Source organism: Dipodomys merriami, unplaced genomic scaffold (assembly GCF_024711535.1).
Source record: "Dipodomys merriami isolate MVZ:Mamm:240054 unplaced genomic scaffold, mDipMer1.0.p SCAF_19, whole genome shotgun sequence".
Taxonomy (NCBI): Eukaryota; Metazoa; Chordata; class Mammalia; order Rodentia; family Heteromyidae; genus Dipodomys; species Dipodomys merriami.
Genome location: NW_027203270.1, coordinates 30,549,476 through 30,574,584, shown reverse-complemented (window position 1 = coordinate 30,574,584; position 25,109 = coordinate 30,549,476). Strand labels below are relative to the sequence as shown.

Below are 25,109 nucleotides of genomic sequence, written 5' to 3'. Positions count from 1 at the left end.
CCCTCCTGCCTTGAACACCACAATTACAGGTGTGTACCACAGCATTCAGTAGATGTTTCAAAATATACTTCCAGGGATTTGTGTACACAAGGTGTTGGGGGTTTTTTGTTGTTGTTGTTTTGTCCATCATGGGCTTGAAGTCTAGGCCTGGGTGCTGTCCCTCAGCTCTTCAGCTCCAGGTGAGTGCTCTACCACTTGAGCCACAGCACCACTTCCAGTTTTCTGGTGGTTAACTGGATATAAGAGTCTCACGGACTTTCCTGCCCAGGCTGGCTTTGAACTGTGATCCTCAGATCTGAGTCTCTTGAGTAGCTAGGATCACAGGCATGAACCACCAACTCCTGGCACACAAAGGTGTTTTAGAAGCAGTTCCGCCTCTGAGCCTCTGCAAACTGTCTCTATCTGCCCCTCCCCTGTTGCCCCTCTCTTCTTGGACAACATTCCTACACCTGTGTTGGATTTGGTCTTTAGGCCCCTGATTCTATGTAGCAGCACGGTCTGCTTAGTACCCAGAGTGTCACAGTTCCTCTAAAATACATTGAGAAGAGCAAACCAATGACTGGAGTAGAAGAAGAATGAAGAGGCTGAGGGCTGCTGAGAGGTCCCTGGACACAACATTCTTGGCCCATTAGGAGCCCCACCCACTGCATTTTCACCAAGACTTACTTCAGTGTTAGCACATTTTCCACTTCTCCATTTCTGATGCTCAACGTCATAAGTCACTCAGATGACTCATTAAGCTGGTTTACTCAATTTATCTTGTGAACATGCTAATAAAAAAGATGGTTATTGAGTTAGATAATGAAAGAGTAGTATGAGTTTGAAAAGTTATAATAAAACTCTTTAATTAAACTTGACAATGGCCCTTAGACCAGTAATTAGTATCATTTGCATGGTAATTGAATAGTTGATTTGAAAAATGGCTCTGTATTAGGATTTCTTCTCTTCCTCCTCCTCCTTTGTGCTGGCAGTCAAACCCAGTAGCTTTTGCCCCCAGCCCTAGGATTTCTCTTAGAGAGCATGCAGGAATTATAGAAACTTACATTTTTCACTAGTGGCAATAGGCCACATGCTTTCTAGGCAGGTGCTCTACCACTTGAGCCATATCTCCAGCTCTGTGGGATTTTTTTGCTGGTTCATTCCTTCTTTCCCCCACCCTTTGCCAGTTCTGGGGCTTGAACTTGAAGCATCACACGCTCACTTGGCTTTTTCACTCAAGGCTGACACTCTACCACTTGAGCCACACTTCTACTTCTGTCTTTGGTGGTTAATTGGAGATAAGAGTCTCACATACTTTCTTGCCCAAATTGGCTTGGAACCAGTCTTCAGATCTTAGCCTTCTGAGTAACTAGGATTGCAGGTTTGAGCCACCAGCTCCTGACCATCATTTTCCTTCATGTTTATTGTGCATCTACCATACATTAAGTAACAGCCTCAGAGACTAAGACAGATGAGCTCCTTGCCTACCAGAGCTTGCATTCTACTGAGTTTCCTTTCACAGACACTAGTTGGGAATGTTTCTAACAATTGGAAAATGTCTCCTACTTCCTCAGTCAGGAATCAAGGGCACCCACCAATATCCAGGCCCAAATGCCAGAAGAGAATATACAGTAACTCTTGCTACAGCCCTAAAAGCAGGATAGTTTGGTGGAAAGGGAGAAAGGAGAGTCCGGTGCCAGCTTTGTTCAGGTTCTTTCTCTATTTTACAAAGTTCCACTTTCCTCATTTTTTTTTTTTTTTTTTGCCAGTCATGGGGCCTGAACTCTGGGCCTGGGCGCTGTCCCTTAGCTCTTCAGCTCAAGGCTAGTGCTCTACCACCTGAGCCACAACGCCACTTCTGGCTTTTTTTTTCTTCTGCTTATGTGGTGCTGTGGAATAGAACCCAGGGCCTCATGCATGCAAGGCAAGTGCTCTACCACTGAGCTACCTGCCCAGCCCCCCACTTTCCTCATTTTAAGGCCTAAGACGACAACCAGAAAATAAATAAGTAAATAAATAAATTGCTGGAGCTTCTCTCTCTCTCTCTCTCTCTCTCTCTCTCTCTCTCTCTCTCTCTCTCTCTCTCTCTCTCTCTCTCTCTCTCTGACAGTCCTGAGGCTTGAATTTAAGGCCTGGGCACTGTCCCTTCATTTCTTTTGTTCAAGGATGGTGTTATACCACTCGATCCACAACTCCACTTGTGGCTTTTTGATGCTTAACCGGAGATAAGAGTCTCACAGACTTTCCTGCCCTGGCTGGCTTCGAATCTCGATCCTCAGATCTCAGCCTCCTGAGTACCTAGAATTATAAACAAAAGCCACCACACTGAGCACATCAGTCATTCTTAGGATGAAAATGAGGAAACGTGACACAGAGAAGGCAAAGTGACTTGTCTAAGACTACACAGCAGTAACTGGAGGAAGGAAACCTTGAACCCAAATCTTCCAACTCTATCTATGTCAAGTTCTTCCTCCATTTTGGCACCACTTTCTCATATGGGGCCAAGAAGTCATTATCAATAAATGAGGCAATAGCTGTTTACAGAGGGCTGCAGGCCCTTGTTGACTTGAGGGACAGCCTGAAGAGAAGAGGAAAGGTCTTCGCAGCAGAGAACTGTTAGTGGCCAGGGAAGGAGATGCAGCTGCTGCCTACTGCCAGCTCACCTGCGGCTGAACACTGACCCCTGCCGGTAATGAGTGGGAACGCAGCATCAGGCCCCGTTGCAGGAGCCCCAGGTTGCAGGCAGGAACCACACCTGCAAGCACCTCTTCCCAAGCTCAGAACCTCTCCAGGGCCACCCAAGGTAATGGTCTTACCCCCTCCCCCTCACTCAGCTCTAGACCACTGGTGGACAGAGCTGAGAGTTTTCTAAGCCATGGGCCCCACCCTGGTAACTCCCAGGCTTCCAGGATTCCTCCTGATCCCTCCTGGGATGCCCACCACCTGGTCTCAGACCTCAATCCTCCTATCTCTGCTGTCTACACAACTTGGATTACAGGTATGCACAACCACATTTAACTTGCTTTCTGAGAGAAGGTCTGGTTGACTGAAATTGTCCCATCTCTGCCTCCTGTATGGCTGGGATTATAGGTGTGAAGGGCCACACCTAAAATCTTCGGTTGAACCTAGACTATCTGGCTTCAAATACTGGTCCTGCCACTCCCTAATGGAGTGATCTTGGGACAGTTATAAAACTTGGCCATATCCTGATCCACAGAATGAAGTAATCAGCTCAGCCTCCCAGGGTTGTTGTGATGATTAAATAAAATAAAGACATGATTCAATAAGCTCATAAAAACCATAGAGGGAGATAAACTCAGAAGGTCTACAACTGTTATTTGCCTTCCTGAAATTGTACAGGGAGCCATCAGCTTAGTAAAAATCCCAGAAGTAATTGTTCAGAAAGAATGTGAAGGAAATGGAGCATAGACATGTTGTTTGCATGTGCACACCCATGCATGCACGCAAGTGTGCATGTGTGAGGTACAGAGTCTTGAACTCAGGGCCTCCTACTCTTGCTTGGCTTTTTTTTTTTTTTTTTTTTTGGTCGGTCGTGGGGCTTGAACTCTGGGCCTGGGCACTGTCCCTCAGCTCTTCAGCTCAAGGCGAGCGCTCTACCACTTGAGCTACAGCACCACTTCCAGTTTTCTGGTGGTTTTATTGGAGATAGGAGTCTCACGGTCTCTCCTACCCGGGCTGGCTTTGAACCGCGATCCTCAGATCTCAGCCTCCTGAGTAGCTAGGATTACAGGCGTGAGCCACCAGCGCCCGGCTTTGCTTGGCTTTTTTATACTCAGGGCTGGTGCTCTTCCACTTCAGCCAAACTTCCACTTCCAGCCTTTTGCAGGTTAATTGTAAATAAGAGTCTCTTCAGATTTGTCTAACCAGGCTGGCTTTGAACCTCAGTCCTCAGATCTTAGCTTCCTGAGTAGAGTAGGAGTGAGCCACTATGCCTACCTGATAGAGATGTTTTAAAGATCCAAAATCCAAGCCGGGAGCCAGTGGCTCATGCCTGTAATCCTAGCTGAGATCCAAAGATCACAATTCAAAGCTACCCAGGGCTAGAAAGTCTGTGAGACTCTTATCACCAATTAACCACCAGAAAACCAGAAGTGGCACTGTGGCTCAAGTGGTAGAGTGCTGGCCTTGAGCTGAAGAGCTGAGGGACAGCGCCCCGTCCTGGAGTTCAAGCCCCACAACCAACAAAAACAAAAACAAAAAGATCCAAAATCCAGTTGTGGACGGAAAAGGTCTTTATCTGTACACTCCAGAGAACCCAAAGCTCTGAATTTCAGGAGGCCATTCTGGTTGATCCTCTTCAGCCCCTAGTCCTCTGAGCCTTACCTAATAATGCTCAGTGATCATCCATGCTAACACTTGCCATCTTGTAATTACAATTAGTTAGGTTCACATTCCCAGTGGGGTAGTCCCATTCCACAAAGCTCTTACCAGATCACTGGATGCTATGTGTATTAGGTCATGCATATATAAGACATGGTCAGTCCAGCAGAAAGCCAGTTGTGAAAGTCTGAAGGATTTACTGTTCTGTTTTGTTTTAGCCCAAATCGCAGCTACTCCAAGGTGCATCACCAGACACAACCTGAGTGTTTTTGCTTTCTAAGCACTGAGCACCCTCTAGTGTCTGTCCATGGTAAGGCATGCTAAGGAGAAACCTTCCAAAGACACCAATCTTACTGTGATGGATTTCTTGCTTCCAAATGAGCTTAGTTCTACTTACATCTAAGCTGTTTTTCAGGATAGGCTATAAAAATAACATTGACAGCTTAAAAGTAGTAAATAACTCCATTGTCAACATTTTGGGGCACTTGGTGTAGCTCTCACCCCCCGCCCCCAAATGCCATCATATTGATCACTAGTTCCAATATATGTGTTCTGGGGAATACAAACATCAGCCCATAGCCCATTCTTTTTCAGTGAGTGTTTGTATCGGTACTGGGTCTTGAACTTAGGACCTTGCATTCTCCCTTTTTCTGCTCAAGGCTGGTGTTTTACCACTTGAGCCACAGCTCCAACTCTGTTTTCTTGGTGGTGAATTGAAGATAAGAGGCTCATGGATTGGTTGACTCATTTCTCAGCCTCCTGAGTAGCTGGGATTATAGGCATGAGCCACTAGCACCCAGCTTATTTCTCCACACTGTTGTCTGTGCTGCTACTCTACATACAGGGGGCTTCTATTCATCTTTTAACATCTGCTAGACCAGGTGAGCTTATCATGATAAACAGAAACATTCATTAAAAAAAAACAAAAACCTGTGCCAGAAGGAGTGCATGTGTGATCATGTATTCCCTGGCCCCAGTTTCTTATAAATTCTCAACATAGGGCTGGAGTTGTGGCCCAAGTGTTAGAGCTTTTGCCTAGCAAGTATGAAGTCCTGAAGTTCAAACCCCGGTACCACCTAAGTTATCAAAGGAGGCAATGCTCCACTCCTAACTGTTAACGATCAGCTACTGCCTTCATTGCAATCCTTATGTGGCTTGGATCCTATCTCTCTTAAGCATTGTGATCTCTCTAGCTTCTGGAAGATGAGCACACATAGTAGATGCTCCAGGATTACAACTAGACCCCCAACTACTTCTGTCCACTCTGTCACCACTTTGGTTTGGAGTACTGTTCACCCACCTTCTTGGCGGTAGGCTCTCCCTAAATGATCTCTCTACTTCTGCTATTGCCTGCCATAATCTATTATACTCACATAGCATAGTGATGGTCAAAATTGAGTCGTGAGCTGCATGTGATGGTTCACTCCTGTAATCCCAGCAACTTGGGAAGCAAAGGCTGGAGGATCAGACCAGGCAAAGTTAGAGAGATCTTCCTCAAAAAATGAAAACAAAAGCACCTGCCTAGCAAGCATAAGCCTCTGGTTCAAACCCCAGTAGAGCCAATACACAAACTGAAAGGGAGCTGCGGACATGGCTCAACAAAGCATGTGGCCCTGTGTTCAATCCCCAGTACTTAAAATTTTTGTCTCACTACTCCATTATTTATAAAAAATAATTTGTGCTCTTTCAGTGCCTCAAGCTCTATCACTGCTGGCTCACCAAGGGTTCTTTGGAAAACCACCTTCCTGAGACTAAATCTCTTTCCAACCAATTGAAAAATGAGATTTTTTTTCCTTATTTGGTCTTCAAACAATATATTTAAATATTGGAAAACAATCTCTCTTTTTTTGTCAGTCATGGGGCTTGAACTCAGGGCCTGGGTGCCATCCCTGAGCTTTTTTGCTCAAGGCTAATGCTCTACCACTTTGAGCCATAGTTCCACTTCCAGTTTTGTGGTGGTTAATTGGAGATAAGAGTCTCAGGACTTTCTTACCTGGGCCTGGCTTCAAACAGAGAATATAGAATTACAGGCTTGAGCCATTAGCACTCAGCTATGAACAATTTTTTGAAAGACACAAACGACCAACTCTCACCTAAGAAAAATTCACAACTTGATAATCAAGTTTATAGAGAAACTGAATTTTCGGTGGCTGACCCCTGTAATCCTCGCTATCCCAGAAGGGTAATGTCTGGAGATTGTGGTTCCAAGTCAGCACTGGCAGAAAAGTTTGTGAGATTCTTATCGCCATTAAACTATTCAGAAAAAGCCAGAAGTGGCACTGGTGCTGTGGCTCAAGTGGTAGAACACTAGCCTTGAGCTCAAACAGGCTCAGAGACAGAGCCCAGACCCTGAGTTCAAGCCCTAGGACAGAGAGAGACAGACAGAGAGATAGAGATAGAGAGAGAGCTGAATTTGTGCTATAAAATAATCCTTCCACAGAACTGAAGGGTTCACCTCTATCATGCATTGCTTGCTGAGAACTTGCAAGATTCTGGGCTCAAATCCCAACATGATGGGGGGAGGGGGAGGGGACTGAATAAAATATCTTCCCACGTGACCTCAATGATGGATCCTACTAAACATTTTGAAAAGAATTCCAGTTCTGCCCAAAACCTTTCCAGAAAATACAACATGAAGTCACATTCCTCAATTTAAGCAAGCCCAACAAAATCCTGATACTAAAAAGAAAAACAAAACAAAAAAAGTCAGTAACTACTTATCAATGATCCTTATGAACATAGGTAATTTCCTTAACCAAAAAACCCTTAATGAATATTTTTGCAAATCAAATAAATTAAAAGTCTTAACACATCAAGTGAGGGATCATTTTCAGAATTCAGGGTTGATTTACTTGAAAACTCAATTGGTGTTATTCACTGGTTGGAAAAAAAACCCACAGAAATATGGATGCATAAAATTCATCAACGGGAGCCATCATATAGCAATGATCTCCTGTGATCCCAGCCCTTGGAAAACTGAGTTTCAGGCCAGCCTGGGCTACATAGGGAGACCCTGTCTCCAAAAGAAAAATAAGACAACCACACGAAAAACTTTGACAAAGTTGACCATCTATTTGTTCATGACAAGAACTCTCAGCAAGCTGGGAACAGATCGGAGATGCCTCACCTTTGTAAAGAGCAACTAGGTAAAACTTACCTTTAGATTGTACCTAGTAGTGAAAGATTTGATGCCTTCCCCCATTAGATTGTCTGTTCTCACTGTTTCTTTTACCATTATACTAGAGGTCCTATTTGATAAAAATTATATCATATATATGTCAATATATTAGTATATACATGTTATTATATATTAGTAGGTATATATTATATATTACTATATATAAATACATATCAAATATATTTTCAGGACATTTCTAAATGGGGGCTCTACTACTGGAGCCACTCTGCCAGCCCCAGATATTCCTGTCTTTATAAAAATAAAACAAACAAGCTAGGCACTGGTGGCACACACCTGTTATCCTAGCTGCTCAGGATCACAATTCCAAGCCAGCCCAGGTGGGAAAACATGGGAGATTCTTATCTCCAATTAACTTCCAAGAAAGCCTAAAGTACAGCTGTGGCTTAAGTGGTAGAACACTAACCTTGAGCAAAGCACTCAGGCCTTGAGTTCAAATCTCCTGGACCCACACAAAAACAAAACAAAACTGGGCATGGGAGGGTGGAACAGGAGGACTTTGAGTTCATTTAAGGTCCATTTGGACTACATATGGAGAACCCACCTCAAAACAAAGAAGTACATAAAACTTGTGTGTATGTGTGGATATTTATGGTTAGAAGAGCAAGGAAATTAAGGTATGGAAAATTCCACTAGCCTATCACCATTATGTCTGAGGAGTAAAGCTTTATTTGATTTATCTTTCATGGGTTTTGCTTCATTTGTTTTCTTGTGACAATATCAATTTGATAATTTAGGGAGAAAAACAAGTAGAAAATATTTTAAAACACAAACTTGACAAGAGCACTATGTTGGAAGTCTGTGATGAAGAAGGAACATGTTTTTGACGAATGAGAGCCTTCTCTCTTCTGCCTGTTCTTCTAAAGTCAGGTTCTTCCTAGCCCCTCCAGACCTGCTTCCTAGGTAACTTCTGGCTTCTTTCCTCTTTTCTCTGGAGTCAGAACCACCTGTCAGAGAGCCCTGCCTAAGCCTTTTCACTACAGGTGTTAATAATTTCTGACTGAATTAAAATTTTAAATCAAGAAACACCCTCACAGAAGAGGACATCCAATTCACCAAGAAACATAAGAAGGTGCTTGGTTTCAAATGCAAGGTAAAACCACCAGATTATCACCTCACAGCCATAGGGGAAAATGTAAAGGAGACTGGAGCTATACTTTCCTTAGATAATTGGCTCTTGATTTCCTCTGTTTCCCTAGATGGTTTGCTTTTCTCATAGGTTTAAGTGTCTGTATCTGGTTTGCTTTGCTGTCTAACATTTTTGTTGGGTTTGATTCCACATACCTTGTGTGGCTTTGGCCCATATAAATGTTGTGCTAGCTGCATTGGGGCTGCTGGTCTTTAAGACAAGAGTCTACTGGTAGTCCTCCGGCTCTCCAATAAAGACTCATCATTTGGCTTCTTAAGTGGTGGCTTCTCTGTTTCTCATGACTAAGTTTCCTTACAACAAAGGAAAAACAATGGGATAGGAAGAAATCAGAATCTTTGTGCATTCCTCACAGCAATGTAAAATGGTGCACCATTATGGCAAAACAGTATGGAGGTTCCTCAGAAATTAAAACTAGAATTACCATATGCTCAGCAATACCAATTCTAGGTCTATAATTGGAAGAGGGAATCCTGAAAAGATATTTGCATAGCTATATTCACTGTAACATTCTCAATAACCAACAGGCCACCTAAATGTCCATGAATGGAAAAACAAAATATGATATATAAATACAATGGAATACCATTGAAAGAGAGGTAACTTCTGATGTGTACTACACAGATGAACCTTAAAGACAGCATGTAAAGTGAAAAAAAAAAGCAGTCATGAAAAGGAAATACACAAGCTAGGTATTGGTGGTAGCGCTTGCCTGTAATCCTAGCTACTCAGGAGGATCACAGTTCAAAGCTAGCCTGGGCAGTAAAGTTTGTGAGACTCTTATCTCCAATTAACCACTTGCAAAACTGCAAGTGGAGCTGAGGCTCTAAGTGGTAGAGCAAGCAAGAAAGCTCAGGGATGGTGCCAGAATTCAAGCCCCACGACCAAATAAGACAAGAAAAAAGAAACACACCATGATTCTACTAACACCATGCACCTGAAGTGTTTATAGTCATAGAAACAGAAAGAAGAATGGGGAATGCCAGGAGTTGAAAAAAAAGGGAAAGGAGGAACTTGCTGCTCAGTGGAGGTAGTCTCTTGTTTTTGCAAGATGGAAAATTCTAGAGATCTGAGGCACAACCATGTGTATGTGCTTAACTACATAATTAAAAATGATTAGGCTGGTAATTCTGGTTATGTATTTTACCACAATTTTTAAATGTATAACCCTCCCCTCCCCCCAAAAAAACAACAACCAGCTTCAATTGCACGAACACTGGAGGCCGACCAGAATGACCAAAAGGAAAAAGAGATCCATTTGTGGAAGCAACTTTTAATTTGTCACAATGCTTGCTGAAAGTTTTTCCTTCAGCTGTGCAGGCTCACTCACACCTGCAAAGGGGAGGAGGCTATAAAGGTGAAATCACTCAGCCTGCTCTCAGTTGACAGAGGTCAAAATGGAGGCCTATCAGGGCAAAAAGATGGGCGCCTGAAGTCGGGTGATAGGTTTAGTGACAGAGCCAGACCTAGGACAGAAACTTCAGAACTTCCCTTACCCACCTTCTGGCCAGGGCCTGCAGAAAGGGGGCTGGTCGGGCTCTGAGTAGATCCTCAGTCCTCAGTTGGGTGCTAGGGTCTGAGTCAAGGTGGAGAAAAAACTCCCTGCACTTTGCCAGCTGGGATTGTGCAAGGCTGCATGCAACCCTGTCCGTTTGTCTGTCGTAGTCTTAATTGTAAGCATGTTGAGACCTCTGTTTGGGTTTCCGAAATAAATTAAAAAGTGCCCACAATCTCGGAATAGTCTTGTAACCCTTAGGGCCAAAATGTAAAGACTTTCAGTCTCTAGGGCTGATTTAGAAAGGGAAACTTTCCAGCTCTTTTGACCTTGGCCAAGGTCGTTCGATTCCTCACTTGGCCCGTTCACTCAATGGGGGAAGAGCTCTACTTTAGGCTCTGGGAACCAAAAAGAAAGAGGCAGGTGGAGAGGGGCAGCCTTCAGTCGGGCGCTGCTCTCCATCCGGACTGGAGCCGCTGGGTCCGGGTGGAGGGCGGGAAGCGTGGGGCTGAGCCGGGAGGGGGGGGCGGGCGGGGGCATCCGCTCTCCGTTCAGCCGGATCTGGGTCCTAAACGTGAATTGCCGCGTCCCGCCCAGGGTCTGCGCGCCCAGCCTTATTCCGGGCCTCCCTCTCCCTCCCACATTCCCAACTCCCAAGGACAACTTGTCGCTTCCCGAAGCCGGGTTCAGCTTCCGTCCCCCCGACTCTGCTATCTCCCTGCTTCTTTTGTCTGTGCATCTGATCGTCTGGGAACCTCTCCCTCCCTCCCTCCCTCCCTCCCTCCCTCCCTTCCTCCCTTCCTCCCTTCCTCCCTTCCTCCCTTCCTTCCTTCCTTCCTTCCTTCCTTCCTTCCTTCCTTCCTTCCTTCCTTCCTTCCTTCCTTCCTCTGGGCCATCTCCGCGCTGTTCCTCCCTGGCCCCGGCCTTTCAGAAGCGCCACCCCTGGGAGCCACCACGCCACGCGGGGCCCGGACGGTTCCCTGAGGCTGGGGGGGGGGAGCAGGTGAGACTGGCGGGAGGCTGGACCCGGAGGAAGGAGGCACCGGTGCCAATCGCCTCCCGGGCCCTGTTGCGCCCCCCCATTCCCCGGCGCCGGGGCGGGAGGGGGGGCCAGGACGCCGTCGGCGCCACCGCACCAGACACAGACACGACCCCCAGAGGCCTCACAGGGGCGGGGACTGGGACGGCGGCTTGGGGCCCGGTCTCGCCCCTCGCCCTGGGCGACATCACCTCGGTCCCCAGACACCCAGGGATCCCGCCGCCTGGGAAGACGCGTGGAGGACGGCGTGATTCCGAGAGGTAGGTGAGGCGCTCCCGCCCTTCCTCCTGCCTCTGGGGGGGCCGCGATCACGCGGGTCAGATTGGCTTGAAAACCTCCCCCAGGCTGGCGGCTCCGTGGCCCCAGCCTGAAGGACTGTCTGTGGCTGCCCGGTTGCCCGCTTAACCTTGAGCTCCAGACGGATCTAGGTTCCCTGGTCTGGCCCTGGGGAGCGCGGAGCCGCCTTGGCCTCTCCACGCGCTCCCGCCCCACTCTCCTCCCTGTATAGGTGGCTGGGCGTGAGTGACCAGGGGATCGTCTCTCCGCTTCCCCCCAGAGCCCGGGGGCGCACCGCCCAGCCCCAAGTCCTCCTCTGCCAGCTCAAAACCCTGCACAACAAGGGCTGGTAGCATGATAGCCAAAGGCGCACTGTCCCCAGCGGCTTGAACATGCAGATTGAGTGGAAAGGGAAAACGGCCATTCTTTCCCAATAAAAATTAGAAAATTGTATCTGAAGCTGTGAGTTTAGGTGGGAGTCTCTAAGTCCCTGAGATTCAGAATCTGCTTTCTAGCGGATACCTGGAAGGGGTGGGAGAAGAATGATTGCCTGGAGAGTCTGTTTTGCCTTCGGGGATTGTAAAGTGACCTGGGTTTCCTTCCCCTTGATTGTGGATTACGTTGGGGATGGGGCGGGGGGTGGGGGGGCTGCCTAGGACGGCGTGCATTTGACTCTAAGAATAACCAGGCGCCGCCATCTTACTTGAAACTCACAAAAACACTGCACGTGCATTTTTCTAGAGGGGCCTGTTGTTTGTTCAAGTGGTCAGAAAGCAGGAAAAGGATAGAAGTCTGTGGGAACTGGCTGATGGGTCAATACAAAAATTATTCTTTGCAAAGAAGGAAACAAAGATGTTTGTCCCTTGTAGGGGTTCCCAACGGCCATGGGACTCGCTGAGGCATTGGATAAACATGTGGAAAGATGGAGGATTCTTGCAAACCTGCAAAAGAGATGGGCTACCGAGTGTGCTGTTCTCACTAATGAGGGCAGTGGGCGGGAAATTTATATGTTCACCTCTGTGCCACCACCTTTCCCAAAGTAGGACAGTTCATGGAATAGCTTGCATATCCCACAGATTGTATGCGGCGAAAGTGCACAGGGTGCACTTTCCAGAGGAAGTAGAAGCACAGGGACTTATTACGTGTAGAAAGGCTTTCCTGATGGAAAGTTAACTGTTTCTCAACATTCTTTGCCGGGCTCTTTGAGAAAAGGGAGGCTGGGGCCTTCTTGATTTTTCCCAACAAATCCCCCTTGAGTAGGTGTTCCATCCCCTTCCCCTAATCCAGAGCCCACTCAGCATCCAAACAGGGTGTTAGAGAAAACTCCCCAAACCCTTATTTTTAAAAAAAGCCTCACTCTACCACACTAATTCTAAAGACCCAAGACAACCCTTCCTCATCTAGTACACGTTCCCATCTACCATACCTTTTCCAAGGCACTGACCACACCACCAGGCTGGTGGGCTGGGAACTTAGTTTCCAATTCAGCCTGACTCCAACTTCTGCCCTTCTGAATTAGTTGATACTGGGCTAGAGAGAGTTTGATCATTTTAATTTATTGAAATCCTCTCCCTCATTTTCCCTCCCACATTTCTTTGCTTAACTCCCAGATTTTCTTCTCTCCAACATACAAATTTCCCAAGCAGGAAAGTCCGTGGGACTCATCTCCAATTAACCACCAAAAAGGCACAAGTGGAACTGTGGCTCAAGTGGAAGAGCTCCAGACTTGAGCAAAAAAGCTTAGAGACAGTGTTCAGGCCCCGGTACTGGCACAAAGGGGGGGGGGGAAGAGGGGCTAATCATTTAGAACTTGCTGCAATTTTTAAAAAACAAGAGGAGAAAAAAAACCCAGGAAACTTCTGTAGTTGTTCAGGTAGCCAGATACACAGCTGGCCTATAGTTTGGCTAGGGGAGCCAGATTTACAAAGGAGTCAGGAAGAGGAGGAGTTGCAGCAAGGCTTGACCCTGAGTGGAGGGTAGACTGGGTTCTAGCCTTTCCATTGAGGAAACCTCACACTAGAGTTGAAATCAGAGACTGGAGACCCAAGTCTCTATCCTGCCTGCTGCACTAAATGCCCTAGAATCTACCCTGAGCCAAAAAACCAGTAACAGTTGAAAGAGCCACTGGGTGCCTTAGGTCCTGGTAGCTCATCCCTATAATGCTAATTACTCAAGAGGCTGAGTAATGAGGATCATGGTTTGAAGCCAGCCTAGGCAGGAAAGTCAGTGAGACTCTTTATCTCCAATTAACCAGCAAAATGCTGGAAGTGCAGGTGTGCCTCAAGTGGAAGAACACTAGCCTTGAGTGAAAAGCTAAGGGAGTGTACCTAGGCCAAGAGTTCAAGTCCCAGTACTGTCATGTGCATGTGGTAGAAGCAGGGTGAAGGAATCAATTCCTGAACATATCCAAAAATTTTAATCTGCTTGAACACAGATTTATCCTGAAAGCAGTAGGAAACATGAATCTTTCTAACTGCCTTGCAGATTTTCCAGCCAGTTTGGCCACATGAGGTCAGCTTGAATTTCAGAGCTTGAAGGTTCGGAACCCCATGTCTAGGGTGCCAGACAGTGGGGCTGGCACAATTCCCCTCCTTCTCCCCTTGCTTTCTTGCCCTCCGAGGGTTTCTGGCTTTCTTATAGAACCCACAATACAGAGAGAGATTTCTTAAAATTCCGCAATCTCATAGAGTTTCTGAATCCTTGAACCTTGAATTCAAACCTATTTGGACCGATTAGAGACATTTGTGTCTGATCAGTGAACTGTCTTGGTTTGTGACCAATTTTTTTTTTCCTTTAGCTAAAATCTCCATGCTAACTAGGTCAGACTTCACCTTTTAAAACACCCAGGTGGCACTAGGTTTTCCCTTCCCCTGCCAGTAAATCAGAGTAAAAAAAAGCACTCAGTGCTTAAAAGTTGAGCCTGGAACTGAAATGCCTTTATATCTGGGAAAGATGCCAAGTGCCATCTCAGCCCATTTTTTTCATTCCTACCTTTCCCTTCTTTTTCTTGGAAGAACTGTCTTTACTTTTGCTGGGATAATTAAAGCCAAAGCAACCCCCCTGTCTGTGACCCGCCTTGCCCCCATCCGCTGAGTAACTTCAGTCTTGGCCCTCTTTTGACTACTGTTCAAGTTTGAATCTCCGCTGGAGTGGAGGGCCAGTCCTAAGGCCGAAACAACCTGGAGAGTCAGTAATCATAAAGACCAAACAAACCGTGGCACGGGCTCCCAAGCCTTCCAAGAAAGCTAGTCCCAGAGCTGCCGCCAGGGCAGCTCCTGCGGTGCTGGCCAGATTCCTGCAGACTCCTTTGTGGAGTTAGAAACTAACGCCAGTTACCATTTTAAAACAAAACAGTAAAAGAGGAGAGGCTCCCAATGTGTACTCTTTCAACCACCTACCTCTTGCAGTATGTTCACTCCTCGGTTTGGGGCTCCAACCAGAGAGAGAATGTGAACCCCCATACCCTTCTCCTTCTGGGAGCCAAGGGGTCCCTTTCTTGCTGTTCTCGATTCTTGGGGACCACTGCGGTGCAACCAGATCTCTGGGAGATGGAAGAATCTAGAAATCTCGATGAGGGGCTGGAGGCGTCCCTGCTGGGTGTAGATTCCTTGCACAGGTCTTGGTGGCACCAAGTGCCTGGCTGGGGCGCCGCACCTTCTCCTTAAGGCCGAGTGTGGCTCTTCGGTGCAATAGCAGACCGGCTCCTCCAGTACCCTCCTGGACTGCGGGTTCTCGAGGTTGAGGTTGCCAAACCAGCGCGCATGCAGCTAAGGGCGCTGTGGGGTTCTGCGCGGCCCCTGAAACCCCGGGCTGACAGCGCAGCACAGACATACATCACAGGGTGGAATCCCGAAGCCCCTGAGCGCCTAGATCGGAGCCCCAGCACCTGGGTAGTTGGGGACTTGCAGAGGGATCAGAAGAGTCTGGAATCTGGCTCTTGGGGGGCTAAGGGAGGGCACACTGCAATGCCAAGGGCCTGCAGACACCACCAGCTCGGCGGCGATCAGGGATGGGGAGAGACGACCTTGGTGAGACCGGAGCCAGGGGCTAGATGCCTCGCTGGGCTCCCTCCCCACTACCCAGCGACGTCTAGATTTTTCTGCGCAGAAAGGGAGTGGGTCTCAATACTCCAGAATACTTCTAGCTGCCCCTAAGGAACAGTTCATGCGCTCCCTCCCGGCTGCCTACACCTGCGCTACTGCTCCGCTGTGCCACTTTCTCCCACCAGGAACAAATGATCTAGCCGGAAACCCCTCAAGGTCGCTGGCAGAGGGGGGCACTTCCACCCCCAGGAGCCGGTCAATTAATCAGAGAATATTAAGGCCTCGGAAGAGTTGCAATGGGGCGGTTTTGTAGGAGGGGGCGCCAAGGAGGTTATGAATCTCTGAGGAAAAATGGGAAGCTGCGGAAGTGGCTGCCACCTTCCAGCACCCTTCTCAGCAACCGGGTTTGAGCCAGTCCACCAGCTTACCCAGCTCCAGCTCTCTTCCTGCCCAGCCATTTCCATTCTTTGTCATCCTCCATTTCCAAGGGCCGTTAGGGGCCCCTTTTCCGTTGTACCTACTCCTGTATTCCTATCCAACTGTCTCTTGCATCCTTTTCGCGGGGGGGGGGGGGGGGGGGGAGGGGGCACATCTGGGGCCCCTAGAGCTCAAAGGTTGTGGGGAAGAGGGCTCCAATCTGAGCTCTCAGACACAGCTCCTTAAGTTTGGCTGTGGGAAGTGGAGCTACCCCTGGGAGAATTATACCCTCTTCAAAAGAAGGGCATTTTTGAGTGGAGTAAAGTTCCTGAAACTTTCCATGTAGACCTGCTCAGAACAAGATGGCAAATGGCAGGAGAAGGCCTTTTCTTTCTCCTTGGTGGAAAAAGAAACGCTTGTTTAGCAGTACTGGGGTTTGAACTTGATGTCTTGTACTTACTTGCTAGGCAAGCTGTCTACCACTTGAATTGCTCAGAATCCTTTGTATAAGAGTCAGAGACCTGGCATACTCCCTAGTGGTAAATGGGCTCTAGGCTGGAAGTGCTATCTTGTCAGACACCCAAGGGCCCTTCACTTCCTTCTCTGATTTACAGTTTGGTTGCTTGAATGTGGTTGGTAGATTAAAGGTTCTTCACATTTTGAGACTCGCCCATTAATGTTTTAAAATTTGATAAAAGGTGATACAAGTACTCACCAAATTCCACTGTTCCTGAAAGTTTGAGAACTTTGATTTGGGTTGATCAAAGTATCCAGTATCCACAACATGCAGCAAACAATGATGGTTAGTTTAGGTAAGTCTTGATTCCCTCCCCCCCCCTCTTTGGTTGATGTGTCTGTTTGCTGGATTACTCTTCACCTTTCAAAATACCCAGGCAGCTAGGTAGCAGTCATTCATACCTGCAATCCTGGCTACTCAGGAGGCTGAGATCTGAGGATCATAATTTAAAGCCAATCCTATCAGGAAAGATTCTTACCTCCAGTTAACCACCAAAAAGTTGGAAATGCTCTACCCACGTGGTAGAGCACTGATCTTGAGGAACAAAAGCCAAAAGCTCAGGGATAGTACCCAACCCCTGAGTTCAAGCGGATCCCGCGCGCATATACACACACACACACACACACACACACACACACACACACACACACACACACACACACACACACACACACACACACACACACACACACACACACACACACACACACACACACACACACACACACACACACACACACACACACACACACTTCTCCCCACCACTTCCTGCAGGGCCTAGTATTCTGAGACAAGCCCCTAGATAATGTCTTGAGCCAAGAAAACTGGGCAACAGAGTATTTGTGTGTGTGTGTGTGTGTGTGTGTGTGTGTGTGTGTGTGTGTGTGTGTGTGTGTCCCTTATTGATAATACCTACTCAGTTTCTTCAGAGATGATTATTAGGATTTAAACCAATATTAGAGGCTGGGGAATACCCAATACCGTTCTAAAAAAAAAAAGGCTTTGTTCTAAAACATTGTTATAATCTTGTTTATAAGAGCTGAAGAACAGGCAGCCCCTGAGCGGTCTGGGAGAATTGCTAACTTTCCTCCGCTTTATGTTTGTGGATTATTTCCTGCCTACTTCCCTCTCTTCCTTTCTGTGCAGGTACTAAGGCTTGAATTCAAGGCCTGGGTACTGTCCCTTAGTTTTTTTTGTTTAAGGCTGGTGTTCTATCACTTGAGCCACAGCTGCACTTCCAGCTTTTTGGTGGTTAATTGGAAATGTGTCTCACAGACTTTCCTGCTGGGGCTCCCTTTGAACCAGGATCCTCTGATCTCAGTCACCTGAGTAGCTAGGATTCCAGCATTAGCCACCAGTGCTGGTTGGGTTCCAACTCCCTTTTTCTAAGACTACGATTATGCCCAACAAACTAGGGAATTGGAAATTCGTTTAGTGCACCTTCACCCCCCACCTCCACATAACTATAAATCCAAGCCCTCTTAGCTGTTCTCCATTATTTACACATTTCTAAGAAGTGTGACTTGAAGCAAGTAAGGCCATGTCTGCCCCTCTTTGAGCTAGCACAAAACCACATACCAACCCAGCACTTCTGGTCTGTCACTAGAAGTCAATGGTTGGTTAATAGTATTCAAACCCCTGCCTGAGAATAAAAAGAAAAAAATGAACAATTTTCTGCTTGGGACAGCTTAAACTGAATAATCCAGGCTGTGAAAACTTGACCTAAATGCTTTTAATCAGAGCAGAAAAAATATATGCCCATTTGCTCACTACTTTGCTAATTAAAGAAAGCTAATTGGTGTTTGCAGGAACTTCCTACTGAGGGTCAGAAGCCTCCAGTCATCTTTTTGCCCCTCCTTGCTCTCCTGCACCCCACCCCTCCCCCTACAGGGTTGTCTCTACTGTGGAGTTGGCCTCTTTCTGACAGACAATGGGAGTGGGAATGCTCCCACCCCCTGGCTCTGTCTTTGTACCAGAACTTTGGCCCTGAAAAGGAAACGCTGCCATTGGCCAGAAGTTCTTGCCCAGCAGGCTTGTCCCCCTTCTAGTGTCCCTGGACTTGTTTCTGGGAGCCAAGACCTCTTACTGGTTAGAACTCCAAGTTAGAACTGCCACCTGGCGGGGTGTGGCTTCCGCTGGAATCCCAGAGCTCAGCCCAGTACTCCATACCCAGGAGGTGCTTTATAAATGTTTGTTGAGTAAGGAATAAAGAAAAGGTTCCATCAAACAGTGGTATGTGATTTGTCTGAAGACTTTCCTGAGCTGTTGTGTGGAGAGCTCCAGGAAATGGACAAGACCTAATTTTTCTCAAGTATTTCTCATAGTCTCTGTTTCATTCCAGCTTTCGAACACCCTATTTCTTTCTATTGTGTGTACTGGTACGAGGGTTTGAACTCAGGGCCTGAGCTCTATCCCTGAGCTCTTTTTTGCTAATGGTTAGTGTTCTAGTACCACCTGAGCCACAGCTCCACTTCTGGCTCTTTTTGTAGTAACTTGGACATAAGAGTCTCACAGATTATTTATTTATTTATTTATTTATTTATTTATTTATTTATTTTTGCCCAGGCTGGCTTCAAACAAAGATCTTCAGATCTCAGCCTCTTAAGTAGCTGGGATTACAGGTGTGCACCACTGGCTCCAGCTTCTATTCATTTGCTAAGGCAAGATTCTGCTCACCCTAGAAAAAAGGAAGTGGCCCCCCAAGAAGTCAAATGGATATATGTCACCACTCCCTAGACCTTTCCCCCAAGAGATCTAGGCTGAAGGGAGTTTGAACCTGAAATGAGTCAGATAATTACCCCAATTCTCTGTTCATTATTGAAGAGGTAGTTACAGGCCAAGGGGTTCAAGGGGCCTCGCTTTTATGGACATTGCTCTAAGTTAAAAGAATACATCACACACACACACACACACACACACACACACACACACGCAGAGGCTCACACCCTGCAACCTAGACTGGTTCTCTGAGAACAAAGCAGACTTCCTCCCTCTCCCTCCCCTTCCTTCTCCTCCTCCTCCCTCTTTGTTATTAATAGTTACTGGTGTTTCTTGCTAAATCCTAAGTACCTAGTATTTTCATCCTTAGGAATTAAGACATCTAGCTTTTGCACAGTGCAGACACTTACTTTGGGGCATGAAGGGTGTGTGAGTGCGTGCACGCAATAAAGTTGATATGATACTGGCAGATCTGAATGTTGAAGGATATAATGGGATGGAAATAAAATGGAAAGTGGGAAGAGCTTAAAGTTTTGAAATAATAGAATGTTTGGAGAGAAGGCAGAGAGTTTCCCCTGCCCTAAAGTGAACAAAGAAGCAAGGCAATTATCTGGCTGATTCGGAGACCCAAATGCTTTCCCTTGAAATGGGCGGATAATGAGGCTGACAGTATGTTCGCAGTTGAATTCGCCTGATGTTCCCCCACATCCTCCCCCCCCCCACTTTGCAGGATCCATTGGGCAATCACAGTGAGCCTCACAGAGCAGGCCCAGTGCACACTCACACACAGGAATGCTGACACACACACACACACATACACACACAAACCTGACTCAATTCTGCCTCCAGAGTCTTTTATGACTCAGCCTTGGGAATGAAAATAGGGTTTGGAGCGAAATAATGTGCCCGAGGCCGGGTGGGGCGCAGCTGCTCCAGATGTGCATTCGGTAATTAGGCACGGTGATTGCTGATGCCCGGCTGGGAAATGTGTGTCTCCTGGGACCAAAGAACCCCGGCAGACACCGAGCCAGTCTGCCCCAGGCTGCCCTTTGTTACCTGCTCCCCCTCCCCCCAGCCCTCATGACTTCAGTCCCCTCCCATCCCTACTGGGGAATCTCTGACCCTCTGTCCAAGGAATAACTTCCACAGAGGGCTCCACTCTGAGCAGTAGACTGGGCAAGGAAAATGTCTCAACTCACACTAAGAGGGAAAAGGGTCCCCACTAAAACCCTCCCTTCTCTCTTTGTACCTGTGTTGGGGTTTGAACCCTTAGGTTCGTGCTATATCACTGGGGGTTTTCCTCTTCAAGGCTTGTGCTCTACCACGTGTGCCACGTCTCCCCTTCTGGCTTTTTGCTGGTTAATTGGACATAAGAATCTCCGGTATTTCTCAGATCTCTTAAGTAGCTAGCATAATAGACATGAGCCTTAAACACCTAGCAAAGCTCCTCTGTCTCTGACTCTCCCCCTCCTGCTCCCAACTAAGACTAGGAGAGAGGCCCTGATCTAATCAAGAAGGACAGTGACTGGAACTACTGACTGGCCTTAACTACCCCTCGTTTGGGGTTTATGAAGCAGTCTTGTATCCATCACAGATACAACTTCACAGCAACTCTGTCCAATATGTCATTTCCTCCTGGGCTTTCAGAGACTAAGATATGAGGCCAGGACTACACAGCTCAGAAGGTTATAAACTGACCATTTCCAGGAAGAGAGGGGTCTGGGTGTGCCTTTCTTTCTTTCTTTTTCTTTCCTTTTTCCCCCCTTCCTTCCATCTTTCTACTTTTCCTTTTTTTATGGCCCTAGGAATTGAACTCTGGACTTCACTAGTAGCTAGTGGCTCTATTGCTTGAACCACGCCTCCAGCCCTTTTTGTGTTGGTTATTTTCTCTAGATAGGGTCTAGCTTTATGGCTTTGTGCTGGGGCTGGGTGGCTTCAATTGTTTGTGTTTCTGATGCTCTAAATCTGAAATTCAAAAAAAAAAAAAACCCAAACTTCCAACAAAGACAGCCTTTACAGATTGTCTATCTGGAAATGAATTTTGCTCACAAGAAATACTTTTGAAGCCGGTGCCAGTGGCTCATGCCTTTAATCCTAGCTACTCATTAGTCTGAGATCTGAGGATCACAGTTTGAAGCCAGCTGGGGCAGGAAAGTAGGTGAGACTCTTATCTCCAATAAACTACTGAGAAAAAGCCACAAGTGGTGCAGTGGCTCATGTGGTAGAACACTAACTAGCCTTGAGCACACAGAGGCTAAAAGACAGCACCCAGGCCCTGAGTTCAAGCCATAGGACTGGCCAAAAAGAAAGAAAAAAGAAAGACCTGCTTATTGTGGTTGGACAGTTGTAGCACTTTGGGGTGAGAACATTCGATTGGGAATAAAAGGCACATCATCCTCTAGCCCTGCTTCATCACTTTCATTTAATAGCTGCTCTCTGGCTAAAGGCTTAACTTCTTCAGATTTCAGTGTCATCTTCTGTAAATTAGGGTAGGGGGTCAGAGATGCGGGCACTGCTCTCTAGCTGGCAGCAGAGGAGATCAAAGGAGGTTGGGGCTGCCCCCTCCCCACCCCTCTCCCGTCTCTAGGGTTAGGGGTGGAGATGGGGTGGGGTAGAGCAGTCTTAGCGGACTGCTCCTTTCCCAGCCCGCACTCGGTTAATCTCGTTTCTCTTGCTTGGCAGAGGGCGCTAAAGGCGATGCGCGGCCGCTGGGAGCCAGCTCCAGGCCAAACTCAGTGGTCCGCAAGAACCTGTCCCTGCACCCCGGCTCAGGACTCAGAACCGCGGGAGGATTTTTGTGCCGCTGGGACTCAACTCTAGGGCGCCGCCTATTGGTCAGTCGCCACCTCGGCCTCACTCGCCAGCAGCAATACAACTACTTCCCCCGACCCCAGCCAGAAATGCAAAACCAAACCAAATTCCAGTGTGGCTCAAGAACTTTGCCTCTGGAACTGCTGATTTCTCTCCACCTTACAATGAATCCTAGGAAGGGAAAGGGCCCAGTGAGTCTCCGAAATATTCTTGCGACACTCGCTAAATGGGAGAAGGTCTCGATTTTGGTTTCTTTCCGTATCTTGTGTTCTGAGTCAGTGTGTTTACAAGGCCTCCTCTCACCCCTTGGAAATCAGGCGCCCTCCACTTATGCTAAAGCTGTGCTTTAGATTCAAAGGTGGGGGGAGGAAGACAGCAGGAAGAAGTTACCACCCCCCCCCCAATGCTACAATCTGATCATCACTTTTCTGAATAATCGAGATCGATATGCTTTTGGAAGAGTATCTGAAAAACCCTTTAGGGAGCGAAAAGAACATTAACTTTTATTCATTGAATGACCACGTGCTCAGCTAGTGTTTGAGCAGTTGTCAGATGGTACTGGCTGATACTGGTACCTGTCCTGTCCATGGAAGTCCTGTGCATTTATTTGAAAGCTAACTGGTTTTTTTTTGGGGGGGGGAGGCGGGGGCTAGGTGACTTGAAAGGGACAGCTAGCATCTGCAAAAGATTGCTATTTCCTTTGGCTCCCTGCAGTATTTTAAAGCTGAGATCAGCAGCTTTGAGCTCTGGGGATGGGACCACAAAGCCGCTCAAAATGCAAATACAAGTGTATTGCATTGGTGTAAGAATCGGCTATAGGATGGGGGTCAGCACCCTCACCTACCCCTGTGACAGGAACCCTGGGCCTACCCCTACAAGTGATAGAAAATAGTTCTGAATAGGCTAGAAACTAATAGCCCCTCTGTCCTGCCCTCCTACCCGCTTCCCATGTCTCCCAGGGGCAAATGCTACCAGAAGGGGTAAGGACTAAGGGTTCATGCTTGCTTAGCAGGTGCTTTACCACAGAGCCATGCCTCCGCACTCCCCTCCCTAATACATGCAGCATTTTAAACATGTAGCAAAGAGCAAAATGGGGTGCAAGCACTGGAGGAACTTTCCCATGCAAATCCTAGAATGGGAATGTTAGAAGTAAGGTATTTCCTGTCCTCCAGTTGTTAATGAGCTCCCCCTTGTTTCCCTCTTGGTGCCAAGAACCCCTCACTCCCAGGGCCCTCCAGGACTGTTAGCACATCATTGCTCTTATCTAACCAAGCTGGGCAGGATGGAGCTGCTGGCAGCAGGGTAAAACCTTTCAGAAAAATTTAACATGGTGGAACACAACTTGGTGTTTTGTGAGGCCATTCTGTGTTTTTATCTATTTAAGGAAAGAAAAGGTCCCCAGTGGAGCTTTGGCAGCATTTCTTGTGGGAAGGAGTGGAATTGGCTGGGTTAGAGCTGCACCTGTGTGTCTGTGGGACTTGGTGCTCCTCTTGGGCCTGCAGCTGGGCCTCCACCCTATATCCTAGCTAATCACAGTCATGGTGTGTCTCAGACTTAGTATATGATGTTTTCTTTGTTTTATTCTTGTGCCATTGCTGAGGCTTGAACTCTGGGCCAGGGCACTGTTCCTTAGCATTTTTGCTTAAGGCTGGTGTTCTACCACTTGAGCCATAGCTCCACTTCTGGCTTCTTTTTTTTCCCCTTGGTGGTTAATTGGAGATAAAGAGTCTCATGGCCTTTTCTGCCTGGACTTGCTCTGAACCTCCATCCTCAGATCTCAGCCCCCTGAATAGCTAGGATTTAGGGGTATGAGCTCCCGAGGTGTGTGATGAAGGTGAATGACTGTGGAATAGAGTAGAATCTCTTTGCTGTCCCCCTCCCCATAAGAGCTCCTTGCCTGGCCACTCAAACATACAAAGGGAGCAGGAAGTCAATAATATTGCTCCCCATTTCTCTGGAACTCAGGCCAAACAGATTGTTCTTAGTTTTGGTTTACCGTGTGCCCCCTCCCTGTAGCAAAATCGAGATTGCACAAATTTGTGAATGTGTGGGAAAGATCGAATAATTCAGAACAGAAAAGAACAAAGGGAAAGTGAAGGTTTGCGCAGTGGATGGTTTGGTTTGGGAGCTTTTACGCAGTGGTGGAGGAGACACCACCCGGGTCTGGCTGTGGAAGGGGGGGCCCCCTCGGGGAGCCCTTGGCCCACTCAGCAACCTTCTTATCTCTTCTCCCTTTCTTGCAAGTACCCCACCATAAACAGGAGGGGTAGGGCAAAGGTCTGACTGCTGGAGAGGAATGAAAAGAAAAAAAAAAAAAAAACCTTCAAAACCCGCATTCAGCGGAAAGAGGCCAAGTCGGAGGCTACAGGACGATCCTGCCTGGAAGCGGATTGCTGGGCGCCGCAGGCCCTCGGCTGTGCGCAGGGCTCGGAGGTCCCGATTTAGACAGTGGCTTTGGGCCCGGTGCCCGCTGCTGCCCTGCCGGGTCGGTCGGTCGGTCCGCACTGCCCCGGAGGCTCCGATCACTCCTCCGAGGGAAGAGCCTGGTGGCCCCGCTGAGGCCGCTGCAGAAGCAAAGGCCCAGGGGCCGGAGGCAGCGGCTGCTCTCCACGCCGACACAGTCTGTGTGGGTAGAGAAAAAAAAGAGAGCTGAGGCGGTGTTTCTTCTTCGGCTCATAAAATTTGTTTCCTCTTCTTTTTTAACCAGCAACCCCCCCTCCCCGCCGTCTTTCTTTTCAGGACAGGAGGGGATGTAAAGTAAACGGTTTGAAGTTCATCAACATGGTGAAGTTTTATTGTATTTCCGGTCCCCAAGATTTATACCCTGGAGGAGTTGCGGATGGCCGAGCAGACTCCCTCGGGTTACCTCGGATTTCCCTGATGGACACGTGGCCGCTGGCGCGCTAGTTCTCCCCAGGGGCCAGGGCTGGAGAGGTCAGGGGTTCTGATCTCACGTTGGACTTTAGGATTCCAGACCCGCCTCCCCCACGCAGGTAAGTCTCAGCCCCTCTGGGCTGGGGGGGGGGCACCTGTGAAGAGGTGAAAGGAGCAGGCACGGGGAGTTAGGCATATATAGTAGGGGGGGAACGGGGAGGAGGCGGAGACCCTAGATTGAAAGTCAGAGGAGACC

The 25,109-nt window shown here is 47.6% G+C and overlaps 1 protein-coding gene and 1 long non-coding RNA gene across 13 annotated transcripts in view; one reads left to right on the top strand and one right to left on the bottom strand.

Moving 5' to 3' along the window:
* The window catches only part of LOC138831124 (uncharacterized), a 22,999-nt gene extending 7,788 nt beyond the window's left edge, over nt 1-15,211 (bottom strand). The window contains exons 1-4 of the long non-coding RNA XR_011373124.1: nt 14,872-15,211; nt 8,801-8,956; nt 5,694-5,776; nt 667-770 (exon numbers count right to left, since the gene is read on the bottom strand). This is a non-coding gene — a long non-coding RNA (uncharacterized lncRNA). The remainder of the gene's footprint in view (nt 1-666; nt 771-5,693; nt 5,777-8,800; nt 8,957-14,871) is intronic.
* The window catches only part of Hoxb9 (homeobox B9), a 27,171-nt gene continuing 12,856 nt past the window's right edge, over nt 10,795-25,109 (top strand). For 9 of the 12 annotated variants that reach the window (XR_011373121.1, XR_011373122.1, XR_011373123.1 and 6 more), the window contains exons 1-2: nt 10,795-11,457; nt 24,719-24,972. The gene's annotated coding sequence lies outside the window, so the exon portion shown is untranslated. Of the gene's footprint in view, nt 11,458-21,850; nt 22,003-24,718; nt 24,973-25,109 lie in introns of all 12 variants that reach the window. The other 3 variants (XR_011373117.1, XR_011373119.1, XR_011373115.1) reach the window with 3 other exon arrangements.